The following is a 16,797-nucleotide window of genomic DNA, read 5'->3' on the forward strand; positions in this document are numbered from 1 at the left end:
AAAGGAAATATATATTAGCTGTTGGCTGCGTTCTTTTACTGGTTAACTTTTTCAACATCTTCTATGGGCGGAAGCAAAAGCCTACTACATTCAAATAAAAGCGGCGCTTCTAAGGCATCTAAGTCTGACTCCTCATATACTGCTCTTTCCATGGACTGTTCACTTTCTGCAGTGGGGATGGCTCAGTCTTCTACTTCTCGGTCAGTACCTCTGCCTCTGTCGACCTCCAAGACGCAGACAACACCTACGGCTAATAAGCGCCTTAAGCAAGACCCACCTTCTCCTCCTAAGCCTCTAACTCCTGTATCCTTAGATACTATTTTGGAGGAGATACGTGTGCTGTGCCCATTCATTGAAGATACTAATACTCAGTTACAAGTGATGGATAATCAGTGGTCATCTATGGACTCTAGGCTTTCCTTTGTGGAACAACGTGTCAGTGATGTCCAGGATGCTGCTGTAAAAATAGCGACGTTGGTGAAAGATATTTCATTGCTTAAAAAATCAGCAGAGGATCTCAAAAACAGGAACAGACGAAACAATCTTCGTTTATATGGCCTTCTGGAGGGTCTTGAAGGGAATGATCCGGTCGCTTTTTTCACCTCCTTTTAGCTTCTAGATCTTCCACCTTTGACTAACTTGAATATCCAGCGTGCTACAGGCTAGGACCTCGTCTCTCTTCTACGTCGGCTCTATCAAAACCTCGTGCCGTGATTCTTCTCTTCTTGCAGTTCACAGACCTTCTCCAAGTATTAAATGAAGCCAAGTCTAAAACAAGTCTCGTTTGATCTGGTGCTAACGACCTGCACTACGGGCCCTAGGTGCACAGTATGGACTTTTTCATCCCTGTCTCTTTAAAGTGACACTTCAGAACAACACGTCCACATTTGATGATCCTGCAGACCTAAAGAAATTCAATCATTCACATTCTACATCATCAATGGAAATTCCTGGTCCTTCTTCTTTCACTTGATGGCTACGCAAAATGTTTTCTCTGTTTCACTAATGTTTGCTTCCCTTACAGGTTGCTCCTTGATACTTGTTTTCTCACTTGTTTCAAGTTTTGTCCTCTTTCAATTCTTTTGCAGGGTATTTGGAATTCGGTTGCCTGTTTCCATATTTGTCGTGTTAGGGTCCTGACGTGATACCTCCTCCTTTGCCGGTTGTGTCGTCTTCATTTGTTGTCACCACTCCTCATTGTTGTCCTCATTTCCCCCTTAAACGGTACGTATTACAGTCGTCAGTTTGACATGTACTGTAACCCCGGTCAGAGACCTCTGCTCCGCCCGCGGAGTGTGAAGAGATTTGCCACCTCCGCGTTCTGCGGAGAATGTGGAGAAGGCAAATCTCCGCACGCTCGCAGCAGAGCGGAGTTGGCCAGCCCCCGCCTCCACCCCGTATATTAACAATTAATTCTACAAGACTTAAAATTAAATTAAAACCACTTACCTGGCATGTGGCATCACCGTGCTGCCCTCCTCCTCTTCCTCGCTGTCTGGGTAATTCTTTGAGAAAACTGTGAATGCGTGCACACCTGCGCATGGACATTTCTCGCAAGCAATGTGCATGCGCGGGCACGCGTGCATGCACAGTTTTCCCAAGAATTCCCAAGACGGTGAGGAAGAGGAGGAGGGCAGCCCAGGGATGCCACATGCTAGGTAAGTGGTTTTAATTTAATTTTAAGTCATGTAGAATTAATTGTTAATATAGGGGGGGTGGAAGCGGGTGGCGTAGCAGAGCGGAGTTCCACGGAGTTTGTTCGCAACTCCGTGGACCTCTGAGTAGCCCCCCTACACCCTCTACGCCCAGGGTTAATGTACTGTCCCTTCTTGCTATCTTTTCCCTCCCTTATTTTCTTGCCCTTTTCTATCTTTCCTCTCTCTTTTCCTCTAGTATATGTTTCAGTATATTTTTCAGCTCACATCTACTTCTTTTCTCTATTCCTTTCCCTTCATCTTACTATTGATGGTTTTATAGTTTTTTATGAATTGCTTCTGTATTTACCTTATTTCTGCATTCTGGCTTTGCCTGTTGCTTTTCCTATACACCTTCACTATTGTAAGTTCTATTGTTTTATATCTACTGTTATTTTCTTGCATTCAGAGTTATTACATGGAATGTAAAAGGTTTTATTAATCCTATAATGAGGCAGAGAATTCTTTCACATTTAGCCTCTTACAATCCTGATTTAGTTTTATTACAAGACTCTCATTTGTCAGAAGCTGAGGTCCTTAAGCTCAAATGCAATTGGGTTGGTTCTGTTCTTGTTTCTCCTACAACTACATAAAAGAATGGTGTCATTATCTTGTGTCATAAAAAATGTAAATGCTCTGTTACTTCAAAGATATAGATGCAGATGGCAGATGGATTTTAGTTCAACTAATCATCAATAATAACGTGTCTTTAACTGTCTTCAATATTTATGGCCCGACCCAACCAGGTTATACTTTCTGGCCTGCTATTACAAATAAATGTATGGAACACAAAGATGAATTTTTTATCCTTGGCGGCGATTGTAAGCAGGTCATGAACCCCTTTATAGACTGCAAATCCCAGGTACGCTTTATTCCCCATAAAACCCATAAACTGTTTTATAGTACAATTACGCAGACACATCTCGTAGATGCTTGGAGATTATGTAACCCAGACCAAAAATAATTTTCTTTTTCCTCCCCTCCTTATGGTTCCCTATCCCGACTGGATTACATTTTCCTGTCCAAGCCTCTAGTTCAAAATCTTATTTCATCTTCGATTGAACCCATTTTGATTTAAAATCATGCTCCGGAGATTGCTGATTTTGACTTGCTCCGTTTGCAACCCAAATCTTCTAGATGGAGATTTAACAACTTCCTTTTACAGGATCCAGCTTTTTCCTCTTCCTTTGCTTCCTTTTTATTTTTTTGAATGAAGGTCCATCTATATCCCCTGTTCTGGTGTGGGATACCTTTAATGCCACTGCCCCAGGATTCATCATTGATTTTGTAGCCAAGAAAAAGGAACACACCTTCATTCAGCATAAGGCTCTATTAACCAATATCAAGCGCTTAGAACATCAATTTTACACTTCCTCATCAGATTCCACTCTGCAGAAGCTTGTTCACGCTAAGCTAGAGTTTAACTGGATCTCTACTGACAATGCTTCTTCTATTCTACTTCGTAGCAGTGCCTGATATTATGGAGGCCACAATAAAGTTGGATCACTCTTAGCTAACTATCTCAAGTCTAGAAAAGAAAGGACGCTGATAGACTCTATTCAGTCAGCAGATGGGAAACATCTTTACAAAGATCAAGAGATTCCGGATGAATTTACAACCTTTTATAATAATGTATATACTCCAGAAGCGTCACATCGAATCCTCTTATTGATTCTTATCTAAGCAGTTTCCCCCTCCTTCATCCACCGATCTTGATTTTAATTCCCTATATTCAGATATTTTGCTCCAAGAGATCCCTAGTTCTCTTAACTCACTAAAGAAAAATAAATCCCCTGGCCCGGATGGTTTCTCAGTAGAATTTTACTTACATTTTTCAAATCTCCTACACCTAAAACTCTTTCATCTCGTTCAGCATTACTGCACCACTGGCAAGGCGAGTGGTACTTTCTTAGAAGCCTCTATTTGTCTCATCCTCAAAGAAGGTAAGGATCCTAAACTCTGCAGAAACTATCGACCTATATCCTTGATAAGTGTGGATTATAACATTTTCGCTAAATCATTGGCATTACGCCTTGAATCACTATTACCCCATTTAATTGGTCCAGAACAATGTGGTTTTGTTAAGGGCAGATTAACCTCTGATAAATCTTGGTTATTTTCAATGTTTTGAATACCCTATCTTATTCTCTGGCTGCGATATCTATTGATGCAGAAAAAGCATTTGATAGAGTTGAATGGTCTTTTTTATTTAAGTCACTTTGTTGGCATGGTTTTGGTCCTAAATTCATCTCCCTGGTTTCTTTACTTTATACAGCACCTACTGCCTCCACTATAGTTAATGGTCTTGTTTCAAATCGTTTTTCACTTCATCGCAGTGTCCGACAGGGTTGCCCCTTATCTCCTCTTCTTTTTATTCTTTCCCTTGAACCCTTTCTGTCTCGCATTTGTTGCAACACTTCTATTTATGGATTCTTATATGGAGATCTCCTCTTGAAGCTCTCTGCTTACGGGGATGATAACTTACTCTTTATATCTAACCCAGAAATTTCTATCCCCCCGCTATTACAAGAATTTTCAGATTTTTCAGCGGTAACAGGATATAAAATCAACTCTGATTAAACAGAGATTCTTCCCTTAGCCACATTTTGTTCTAAACATCACTTTGACCCAACTGGATTTCATTGGAATAGTTCTAAAATGAAATACCTAGGTTTATGGTTCACCAATTCTATTTCAGATTCGATTAAAACAAATATGAAAGAAATTCTTGATCCGATCTCCAAACTACTGTCCTCCTGGAATCCTCTTTTTCTTTCCTGGTGGGGACACCTCGATTCTATCAAGATGATAATCACTCATATTATGTTATATATTCTCTATCTATTTTTGAAAAAACTTGACTCCCTACTTTCCAAATTTCTGTGGAAAAGTAAAAAAATCCAGAATCTCTTTATCTCATCTTAGAAAACTAAAATCCATCGGAGGTGTGAATTTTCCAAATTTTAGATTATATCATACAGCCTTTTGTCTTAAACAAGCCTCTTACTGGCTCCACGCGGACATTTCCTCTTTCACCCCTTTATCAGTTAGTCTTGAATGCCGTTTATTTTCTCCTTTCTCTTTTCTGGAAATTCTCGCTTTTACGGCCAAAACTAGTCTCACATCTCTTCCATTATTTAAACACACTTGCTCATTGTTAAGACCTCACTGTCAACCGAAGAGAATGTCTAGAAACACATTCTTGTGTTCTCCTTTTTGGCATAATCGTCTTCTCATCATTAATATTAGACCTTTGTTTTGGAGCTCCTGGAGATCTAAAGGTATCATCTGGGTTCAGGACATATTTGATGGCACTTCTCCTTGTTCTTTTCCCCAGTTCCAAGCCAATTTTAAATGTCCCAGCTCGTTTTTGCACAAGTTTTCACTCCTTATGGAAGCAATTTTGGAAGTCTTTTTTTCCCTTCCCTCTGAAGATTCTTTGTCTACTCAGGATCCACTTCTCAGAAAATTGTCAGTATTCCCAAGGGCCTCTTTCATTTATAAATCTTTCAACTCCACTGTCTCGGAGCGAGCTAAGACTAAGATAGAACTCGCCAAGGAGACGGATTTTGGTTGTGAATGGAGCATTGACTTTTGGCGCAAAATAGAGACCCGATCTTCAAAATATCTAGATCTGCATCTACCACTCAATCTATGGTTTTTCTATATCACAGATTTTATTTCACCCCCATTTCTATTGCCAATTTTACACACTCTAATAATAAAACTTGCTGGTCTTGTGACCATTAGGCCTGGGCCAAAATTCCGTTCCGTTCGCGGAAATTGCGATATTTTGGCATTTTCGCGTTCCGCGGAAAGCGCGAAAATGTCAAAATTTCCGCATTCCGCAGCTTAGCGATAATTTTTTTCTTGCTCGCGCTGTAAAACAATACATTCTCGCGCGCGCGCGATCGCCTTACCTGAATCCCTGCGTTCTCCGACAAGTTTTCTTGACCCGGTCGCGTTCTCCACGAGATGTTGGATTTTGGTAGCCATTTTGCGCTGTCTCGCGAGAGTTCGCGGCCGCATTAAAGTCATTTTTCACGCGATCACGTCATTTGTCGCGCGATCACGTCTTTCTTCTCGCGATCATGCACCGCGCGAGTATGAGAAGATTGAGATCTCGAACATGTCATTCTACATCGCGAGCCAGAGGATGAGGACGCGGGCACGTGAAATCGAACGCGAACAGGAGAAAGAGACCGCGAACACGTCATATCCAACGCGACAGGGACAAAGAAGAGAACGCGATCATATCGTTTTCGACACGCCGGCGGAAGTAATGTGAAGCTCGAGAACTCAACAACGTAAAATTTACAATTTGGAGAGGAATATCGGCTCTAGCATCATGAAACCATCTGCAAATACTGATTTTGGATGAAAAGAACTCCTTACATTCACATTTGGCTTTCCTTTTTTGTGCAAGGAGTCATTTTTTTACAAGGTGGAGAGAGGGAGGAAGTGACACAGAATCTCCAACTTCCTGTTCCTGTCCAGCAGGCTCCTCCCAGTGCTTTGTCCATCTCCTGCTCATTCTGCCTTTGGATTTGGAGCTGGAAAGATCACTCTTTTTGTCTGCTGCATCATTGCAATTGGATTTCAGGATTTTTGGAATAGGATATTTTACAAGTAAGTGGTTGTTGTGTTTGATTGTGGGCATTGCAGTTGTTGTGTAACTACAATTTATTTTTGATAATTAATTAATTATCATCATTTCTTTTTTTTTTTATTTTTTTAAATTTTGTGGGTTGTAGTAGTATGCCCGAGCTAGCCATGGGCATGGCCTCATGGGTGTGTGTGTGCATGATGAAGCAACTGTTCCTTTTGTTTTTTGAATATATTTCATTTTCAAGCACATTTAGGGCATGGATGGCATTGGATTGAGTTGGGGAAGTGTGTTTTTTGGGGTGGCCTTGCTGATGTTGTTGGGCCTGGCCATGTGGTTGGTGGCCATTTTGAGGCCTAGGCCTGCAAGCTTGCCTGGCCTTGTCTGCCAACAGGCCTGCTTTCATCCACTGCTACCAGAGCAGGTAGCCACAGCTTTAGTAATCTACTGTTTTCTGTGTGCTCTGTTGAATTTAGGCATCATTTAGGGCATGGATGGCATTGGATTGAGTTGGGGAAGTGTGTTTTTTGGGGTGGCCTTGCTGATGTTGTTGGGCCTGGCCATGTGGCTGGTGGCCATTTTGAGGCCTAGGCCTGCAAGCTTGCCTGGCCTTGTCTGCCAACAGGCCTGCTTTCATCCACTGCTACCAGAGCAGGTAGCCACAGCTTTAGTAATCTACTGTTTTATGTTTGCTCTGTTGAATTTAGACATCATCTAGGGCATGGATGGCATTGGATTGAGTTGGGGAAGTGTGCTTTTTGGGGTGGCCTTGCTGATGTTGTTGGGCCTGGCCATGTGGCTGGTGGCCATTTTGAGGCCTAGGCCTGCAAGCTTGCCTGGCCTTGTCTGCCAACAGGCCTGCTTTCATCCACTGCTACCAGAGCAGGTAGCCACAGCTTTAGTAATCTACTGTTTTCTGTGTGCTCTGGTGAATTTAGACATCATTTAGGGCATGGATGGCATTGGATTGAGTTGGGGAAGTGTGTTTTTTGGGGTGGCCTTGCTGATGTTGTTGGGCCTGGCCATGTGGCTGGTGGCCATTTTGAGGCCTAGGCCTGCAAGCTTGCCTGGCCTTGTCTGCCAACAGGCCTGCTTTCATCCACTGCTACCAGAGCAGGTAGCCACAGCTTTAGTAATCTACTGTTTTCTGTTTGCTCTGTTGAATTTAGACATCATTTAGGGCATGGATGGCATTGGATTGAGTTGGGGAAGTGTGTTTTTTGGGGTGGCCTTGCTGATGTTGTTGGGCCTGGCCATGTGGCTGGTGGCCATTTTGAGGCCTAGGCCTACAAGCTTGCCTGGCCTTGTCTGCCAACAGGCCTGCTTTTTCATCCACTAGGATCAGAGCAGGTAGCCACAGCTTTATTGATCAAGTGTTTTCTATGTGATCTGTTGAATTTTTAGACATCACCTTCCTGAGAGTGTAGTGTGTGGCTGTACACAGTACTAGTAGTATAACATAGCTCTAGTTAAAAAAAGGTCATAAATGGCTAGACTATCTTTTGTTTGCACTAGTACAGTACTAAGTAACTGAACCACAAAAACAAATGCAACATTTCACTGATGTTCTTCTCCTGTCTTCTTTGCTTTTAGGTGCACAAAAGACAGAGTAGGAGGTGTCCCCGTTGTACTGCCAGCCAGACAGAAGTCCTGCTGCGCATCACGCCCACGTGTGACCAGAACTTGTTGTGCATCTGCCTCCTGCCTGACATCGGAAGAAGATGGCCCCAAAGAAAGGTACCAGGTCCAGTACCAAGAAAGTTGCTGGTGAGAAGAAGGAACAGAAAAAGGAAGTGCCATTAACCACGACTGGTGGTGTGCCGGCCAAGGTTTTTTTGGCACCAAAGCGTTGTCCGGGAACCAAGCTGGGACCAGCACAGCGGTCCAGCAACCCCACCAACCTAGGCCCAAGGGCTTTACTGTCGCAGAGGTAGCCAGTCTACTAACGGGCAGCGATGTTGAAGAAATGTCATTACCGCAAAGTAGTACACAATCAAGTTCAACGCAGGCGCAAACTCAGCATATCAGTGTCAAGCCGCCGCAACCAGAACAGCAGCAGCCGCCGCAACCAGAACAGCAGCAGCCGCCGCAACCAGAACAGCAGCAGCCGCCGCAACCAGAACAGCAGCAGCCGCCGCAACCAGAACAGCAGCAGCCGCCGCAACAGCCCACCATAGTAGTTGTTGCTCCTGACGTAGGGGCATTTCAGGAAATCGAGCTTCCTGCAGACAAAGTGGAGCGAAGTCAAACCACTGTTTCAGAAGATCAATTGTCTTCCAGACCACCAGCAAGGAAAAGGAGGCTTAGTCCATCATCTTCTTCTTCAAGCCCCGCTTCTGATGATCGTGATGACACTTGGGTCCCACCAGCTCGGTCTGAGAGTGAAGTACGCCACAAGACATTGCTTCTGAAAAGGAAGGTCCCAGAAAAACTTAGAGTTATGGAGGTAGATGTAGAAGAGGGGGGTGATGATGTTGATGAAGACGAGCCAGTCATCACGCACATTACTCCCGCCCCAAAGGGATTGGAGACCGACATTCTCACCCTATCCAGAAAGGCTGCTACTGAGCGGGATGTAGCACGGATCTCACCAACACAGGTTACACCACCACTACCTCCAGCTGCCATATTTTCCAAGGCCCGGCAGGGACCTACATCCAGCTCAACCATCTCAGTAGGAAGTGGTAGTAAAAGTCACAGTGTAGGTGGACAGGGTCACATATTTTCAAGCACCCCCTCAAGTTCATCTGGTGTTGAAAGTGGCACATCCAGCAGTGCCAGAAAGTTCTCCTCCCCAGTTTGGGACTTCTTTTCTGTTAGCGCCAAGGAGGAGAACGTTGCTATATGCGCAATTTGTCGGCAAGGTGTTCGGCGTGGTAAGCTTGGTACAAACTATAGTACCGGAGGACAAGCAAGTCATCTCAGAATACACCACAATATCGTGTGGGAGGATCACCTACGTAAGTTAAAAGAAAGTAGGAAAACTAAACCCTTTGAAGTTGGTCAGGAATCAGGGAGCGATATTATTGTGGTGGCGGGTGAAGAACAGGGAGGAATTTCTAGCCCTGTCTCCAGTAGTGCAGTCACTGCAGTGGTAACGCCCACATCCTCCTCAGTAACATCAGAGTGGCACCGCAGTAAGAGCCATACTCAGAGTGTGGGTGAGACACCAAGGCGACCGGCGAGTACCTCAATGAGACAATCTGTGTCGTTGAGCCTTAGTGGGTTAATGAAAACAGTACCACTAAGGAAAGTAAGCCAGCCTACCATTGACAGCATGTTTAGGTTGGAGGGGCAGTTCCAACGCAACCACCCAACGGCACGATTGTACAATGCGAAGCTGGCTAAAATGTTAGCGCTGGACCTTCTTCCTTTTTCATTTGTGGAAGGGGTGGGTTTCCTTGAATTTGTGTCTGCCATCTGCCCGAAATGGAAAGTTCCCAGCCGGTCCTATTTCGCAAGAATTGCTGTTCCGGCACTACATCATGATGTGCTGGAATTGGTTGGTCACGGTTTGCAGCAGAGTGCTATGCACAATATCCACCTGACAACAGACATGTGGACCAGTTGCCAAGCCACAGATTACATGTGCATCACTGCACACTGGATCTCTTTTGTGGGGGTTAGAGATCAACTATCTGCACGAGGTGTTGTTGACACAGCTGCGATTTTTGAAGGTACTTGGAAACATGCAACTGTAGCCATGTTCGCCATGGAGAAATCTCATACGGCTGAAAACATTTTAGAAGAGTTTCGCACCAAGGTTTTGGAATGGCTGCGGCCCAGAGGGCTTGGTATTGGTTTTGTTGCCACAGACAATGGCAGTAATGTACTTAAGGCCATGGAACTTGGTTCCTATTTCAGGGTTCCGTGTTTGGCACACTGCATAAACATTATAGTGCAAGACTTTCTGAAAAAAGAACCCATAGTAAGCAATTTACTGGCCATCTGCCGAAGAATATGCACTCATTTCAGCCATTCTTTTAAAGCTCGGAAGCAGCTGAGGATCCTCCAACGTGACCGTAGGATGCCAGTCAAGGCACTCATCCAGGAGGTGGCAACACGTTGGAACTCAACGTATTATATGCTTGATCGTCTGTACGAACAGCAGAGGTCACTCAATGAATATGTCTGGTACAGAAGCAGTGATGCTAGTGTTAAAGGCATGACCCTGCAGAGGGAGCAATGGACCCTAATTCAATGCCTGACTGAGATGCTGTCTCCTTTTGAGGTCTTCACACGTGAAGTCAGCAAGGAGGACTGTACAATGGGCCAAGCTATCCCATTGTTGCAAATGCTAGAGCATGAGCTGAATAATGTGTCTGAATCCTACAAAGGTGTAGAGGACAGAAGGCAAGCCCATGACTTGGTGGAGAGCTTATCCAGGCGCTTATCAGAAAATGTAAGGATACAAAATAAAATTTTGTCACAAGAACATTACATTTGTGCCACAATTCTGGATCCACGTGCAAAATTAGGACTATTCCTTTATTTTTCCGACAATGATGTTGCCCGCTACAAAAGTTGTATAGCTGAAGCAGCCATCAAGTTTGAAAACGAAGGGCTGCTAATTAAAAGCCCGCCACATCAACCCACAACAAGTACTGATACTGAAGCAGGCCATGCAGAATCAAGTGCAACTTCGTCGGCTGAGGGCAGTGCGGTTGGCTCACAATCGCAACACTCACCATCACCATCGACTACAAAAACAATAACTGGATCATTCGGCCGAGTACAATCATTATCAGATTGGTATGTAAAGATGGGCCTTAAGCACAGTGCTGATGCACAGAAAAAACAGCACAAAAGCTTACCAGCAGCAACCCTGAACATTGAGCGGATGGTCCAGGCCTATCTGGACGACCCAACAGAGGTGTACGTTGATCAAAACCCAGTGCAGTATTGGTATAGGAAAAGGTCTGAATGGCCACAGCTCAGCAGGCTGGCGATAAGCTATCTGGCTTGCCCTGTCGCAAGTGTCTCTTCCGAACGTGTTTTCAGTGCTGCTGGTTCCATTGTAACCTTGAGAAGGACCAGTCTATCTCCCAAAAACGTGGAGAGGTTAACAATGATCAAAATGAATCAGCACTTCATACCACCGAATTACACAATGCATGAATCAACAGAGGAAGATGAGGACAGCGGCTCAGGTGACGGAAGTATTGTGTCAGATGATTACCTACTACTGGAAGATCCCCCAGAGTGTGAGGACGAGCTATACTTCCCTGACAATTAGGCTCGCACTTACTGTCTTCCTCCCTTTTTTCCCCCTTTGTTTGTGTCTGTCGTTCCGGTTATAAACTTGTGAATCGCAACAAATGCATTATCACCGTCTTCTACTCTTCTAATTTAAGATACAAGTTTCAGGTGTCTGCCATTTGACACTACAGTCCTCAGAATCCAGCTCCTCCGCTCGATCATACTGCATCTCCTGCTCAATTCCATTTCCCTCATGAATGATGATTGGATGATGGTAACAACAAATTCAAACTTTCCTCGTCCTTCCAAAACAAGTGGACCATGAATCAGATGACTACTATAGCTATCCTCCTTCAGAGCCGAGAGAGACTGGCCATTAACTGAAAATAAGATGCAACAGGTAATGATTGATGCCATGCATTGACCGCAGAATAGCAGACTGAATGATGTAGATTTTGTTGTGTGTGTTGCGCATGAATTGATGTAATTGTGCACTGCCACTAATCAACTTTCTACAGAACACACTAATTTTCCCCTTCTTGCAAACAAGAAATGTGTACTTCTCCTGCATCTTGGTGATACATTGCTTTTAATTCAATACAGGAAGGGGACTCACTCAATCTGCGCAATGCAAATGACTGTGACTTAACAGCACCGTCCATCATGATGATGGCGAAAGAGACGGCCTGCAACGTTAACAAGATGAGATGGAACAGGTAATGATTGATGCCATGCATTGGCCGCAGAATGGCAGACTGAATGATGTAGATTTTGTGGTGTGTGTTGCGCATGAATTGATGTAATTGTGCACTGCCACTAATCAACTTTCTACAGAACACACTAGTAATTACTAATTTTCCCCTTCTTGCAAACAAGAAATGTGTACTTCTCCTGCATCTTGGTGATACATTGCTTTTAATTCAATACAGGAAGGGGACTCACTCAATCTGCGCAATGCAAATGACTGTGACTTAACAGCACCGTCCATCATGATGATGGCGAAAGAGACGGCCTGCAACGTTAACAAGATGAGATGGAACAGGTAATGATTGATGCCATGCATTGGCCGCAGAATGGCAGACTGAATGATGTAGATTTTGTGGTGTGTGTTGCGCATGAATTGATGTAATTGTGCACTGCCACTAATCAACTTTCTACAGAACACACTAGTAATTACAAATTTTCCCCTTCTTGCAAACAAGAAATGTGTACTTCTCCTGCATCTTGGTGATACATTGCTTTAAATTCAATACAGGAAGGGGACTCACTCAATCTGCGCAATGCAAATGACTGTGACTTAACAGCACCGTCCATCATGATGATGGCGAAAGAGACGGCCCGTTAACTTAAGATGAGAAGGAACAGGTAATAAATGATGACAATTAATGGCATGCATTGGACACCTGACTCTGAGCTATTGGTCTTTGTGTTTGCGTTGTTTGTTGTGCACAAAGTGATGTCAAAGTGTACTAGTGGTAATCTATCTTTCTGTACACAATAAAGAATGACTCAAGTCAGTAATATTTATATTTCTACTCTTGTTGTGTCATACAAATTACACTTGTACTGCAGGCCGATCTCCAGTCAGTCAGTAGAAGTATCAGAGCTGATGATGAAGTCAGGAGGATGTTTCATGAGTGGCATAAAACGGAAAAGCCTAAAGGTAAACACGTCAACAACAACCACAGCACACCCAAATGTCTGTGTAGAAGTTGAATAGAGTGTAGCAGTGGGATGACTGCAGTGCATTGATTTTACTAACTTTAACTGTAAAATGCTATGTTTGGAATGGATAATGTGCTTTGCGTTTGTCCAACTCTTTGAGAGAAAAAAAAAGGACTCTAAAGTGTTAACGTAGGATGTGCTAATGGTAAGCACTGTGGGCCTGATCTCTCCTGTTGCTGTTGAAGGTCTATGCTGGAAACAGACTACAGTAGAGATGATGCATATGCATACATGCCACCTCGGAAAGTGTTCTTGTTGCACTACACCATCACTTGTGCATTTGTTTTCACTTTCTTTCTGAATATCCCCTTTGGTTTTCAATCTAAAATTACAGGCCGGGCCTTGTCCAAAACTTTGTAAAACATTACAATGCATATTAATTACCTTACCAATCAATCACCTTTTTATTCCAGCCGGGCAGTGGCGAGTGGCGAGGCGACACACCCAAGATTGATGGACGAGAGGAGCAAGAGGAATGCCGAGATGCAAAAAACCAGTCCACATTTTTGACCAGGATAAGACAGTAACAGTATCCACTTTTCACTTCTTTTAAATAATTTGATTAATATCTTGTATACATTCTTTACAACAGTGTGTTCTTGGAGTTGTTATTATCAATCATCATTACGTTTGCTCTGTGTTTACGATTCTTCACTACCAATATTTAAAATTTCTATTTGCTATCTGTTAAAGTATTAAGGCCGGAACAGAACAAGAAATAGAAGTGTATGTAATCCGGGTCTCATCATCATGCATGCATTGCCTTTTTCTCCCTTAACATATGGAATGGACATGGTATGGTAGTCTTCAATGATTGTCGTTTTTTTGTCTATGTATGCATACTGTTTTTCTATGTCAAACCTTTCCCAAAATCCCCCTTCCCATCCAATCAACGGACCCTAACCCTCTTCCCCCGGGCTGTGTGACTTATTGTCGAGGTGTAACTAAATTAAATGTACACCAATATTAATCACACACTTGCTGGGGCGGATGTGGTGAAAGCAACACTACTTCAATTTCAATGCAGAGCGATGATCTTCTTCTGCTTGCCCACCCATGAGTAGGATATTTCAGAGGTTATTTTATTTAACAAAGGAACATATACCTCAGCATGAATTGCCGGCATTGATTGGATTTGTTTGTTGTCATTCCTCATATACAGCACTAACTGTTAGACTGTAGGCATAGTCAAGTCGACAAAACTATAGTTTGTAACTCTGTCTAGTAGGCTATCCTCATAATAACCAGCATTCAGTTTTTTTGTCAAATATTTGAGCATATAATTGTTGCTCGGTAAATTCTGTGATGTACTTCATTCAACTACTCCTCTAACAGTCTCTCAAAGGTGATTGACTATCTCCTTTTCTTTTTTTGGAAATGCTGCCACCCTGCCAGTGTATACTACTACTACTATACTACCACCACCACCACCCCAATCATGGCATGTATGAAAAAGGAAACCATCTTCACCATGCAGCCAGTGCTGTGCCACAGTTGGACATAAACATCAAGCACCGGTAAGAGAGAAGTTTGGGGGAGGCAGAATTAATAATGGACATGTTGTCAATGATTTCAGTTTCAAACACCACTCCAAAGAATGCATAGTAGGACCAGTCAATGAGTGAGGTGTGTCGCATCTATCTGTTTGTGTCTTATACAGTCAGCAAATTATTGAAATCAAACACACGCTATGGGCGGCCATGCACCAGCAAGGAAACAGTGTGATGTAAAACAGTTACCCCACCTACAAAACATTAACAACATTGCATGTAACATAGAAAAATATATTTAATTGACCCTAACAAATAAACTAAACCCACAAAAGCTGACCCACCCACCTCCCTAACCCCAACGACTGTCCATAGAAGTAGAGAACGCCCAAACGAGTGAAGAACGAACAGGAATTAAAAAAGGGGCAGTGACAGGGACAAACTGGTGGGGCGGGACTGGAGGAGGACACGCATCTGGTCCTCTAAACGGGCGACGCGGCGTCTAAGGCCGCGGCAGTTGCAGCCACAGTGGGGGGGGCACCGGAGATGACACGGTGGCGGCGGGCAGCCGTCTGGCGGTGGCGCCGTACCGCTGGAGGGCGGTGGCTGGGGCCCGGGGCACTGGAGGAGGCTTCAATAGCTGCAGCAGCCTCCTCCTCCTACTCGGCTAGGACCACCAGCCGCCGGTATTCCTGCTGGATTGCCTCCAGCTTCCGGCGCCGTGCCTTGGCGGCCAACTCCTTACGGTTGAGTTTCGGAGTTGCTGTGTATCAAAAAGAAAAAAACAAGACAGTTGTAAAATATAGTCTTAATAAAACAGTAGGACAAGGTAATTATTTATACACATAGTGGCATGGTAGAGTAGCACTATAAAATAAAGCACAGTAGTACATAACATTTTAAATGTCGCCCGTCCTTCTTCCTTCCACCTGTCTTACACTTTTTATCTGAACAGTGCACCAGGTGCTCTTCTCCATAAAACTTTCAAAGCGGAGTTGAAATCAGATAGATGAGGACATTGGTTACTCAATACTCCGGCTCCTAGTCCTATACCAATTAAAGGGAATTCTAGTCTTCTAGTTCACTCTTCAAACGTCCCCAAGAACTCATACTTACTTACGACATCGGATAGCGGGCGGACTTTGTCCGCCCGCCATCCGACTGCTAAAAAGGGTGGGGGTCCCGTGGGGACAATTAATTAGGATGATGCGCCCGGCACAGTGGCGGGCGCACCCTGTTTTTTTAAATTTAAATTCTGGTTGGCTTTGCTGAAAGCAATGCTAAAATGTTGTGCTGCTTTTCCAAGCACAACATGACGGGCCTCGCACGGAGCCTGTCACGTTTTGCTTTGAAAGTCGGGGGGGTACCATAGCATCGGTAGGTACCCTCCATGGGGGCCCCCAAGCATACTCTGCAATGTGTGCATGCCTTTCCGTGGCGGACGGCAATGCCGCCACGCAAAGGCATTCCAAAATGCAGATTATATGGCTGCCGGTGTGGTGAGAGAGACACCACCGCCATATTGAACCCTTTTCCGCCTGGACATGTCTGAATATTTTCTACAGGGATGGCGGGAGGTTTGCCCCTGCGGTGACGGCAGTGAATTCCAGCCGGCCCGGCGGGGGCAATACGCCCACCATCCTAATGGGGCCCTAATTCACAACTGTACAGTATACATATACATACAGTACACCTTTGCAGTGAGTGTGCTGTCAAGTTCAACAATAGTTAAAGATTATGAATCTAACTTACCACCGCCTGCCACTGGTGCTGCCACTCCCCCTCCGTTGCTATCTGCAACTGCCGCATCCTCGCCCTCGGCGTCGCCTTCGCTGGCCCCAGCAATGGTGGTCGGTAGTGTGCCTAGAAAACATTACACATTTATTAGGCGACATATACACCTCCCCCCTATTGATCAGTAGCAAGGTTGAAAAATGAGTTAATACTAACATACATCACTAGTACAAATCAGGTAGTAGTAGAGTAGACACTAAGTTATATGATCATTGTAGCATTTGCTTGATTAGCCCTAGCCATGCACATGTGACGTTACCTTTACCTTGCAGCTTCTTAAGACACCTTT

The sequence above is a fragment of the Triturus cristatus genome, chromosome 7 (assembly GCF_964204655.1).
Source record: "Triturus cristatus chromosome 7, aTriCri1.1, whole genome shotgun sequence".
In the NCBI taxonomy this organism is placed as follows: Eukaryota; Metazoa; Chordata; class Amphibia; order Caudata; family Salamandridae; genus Triturus; species Triturus cristatus.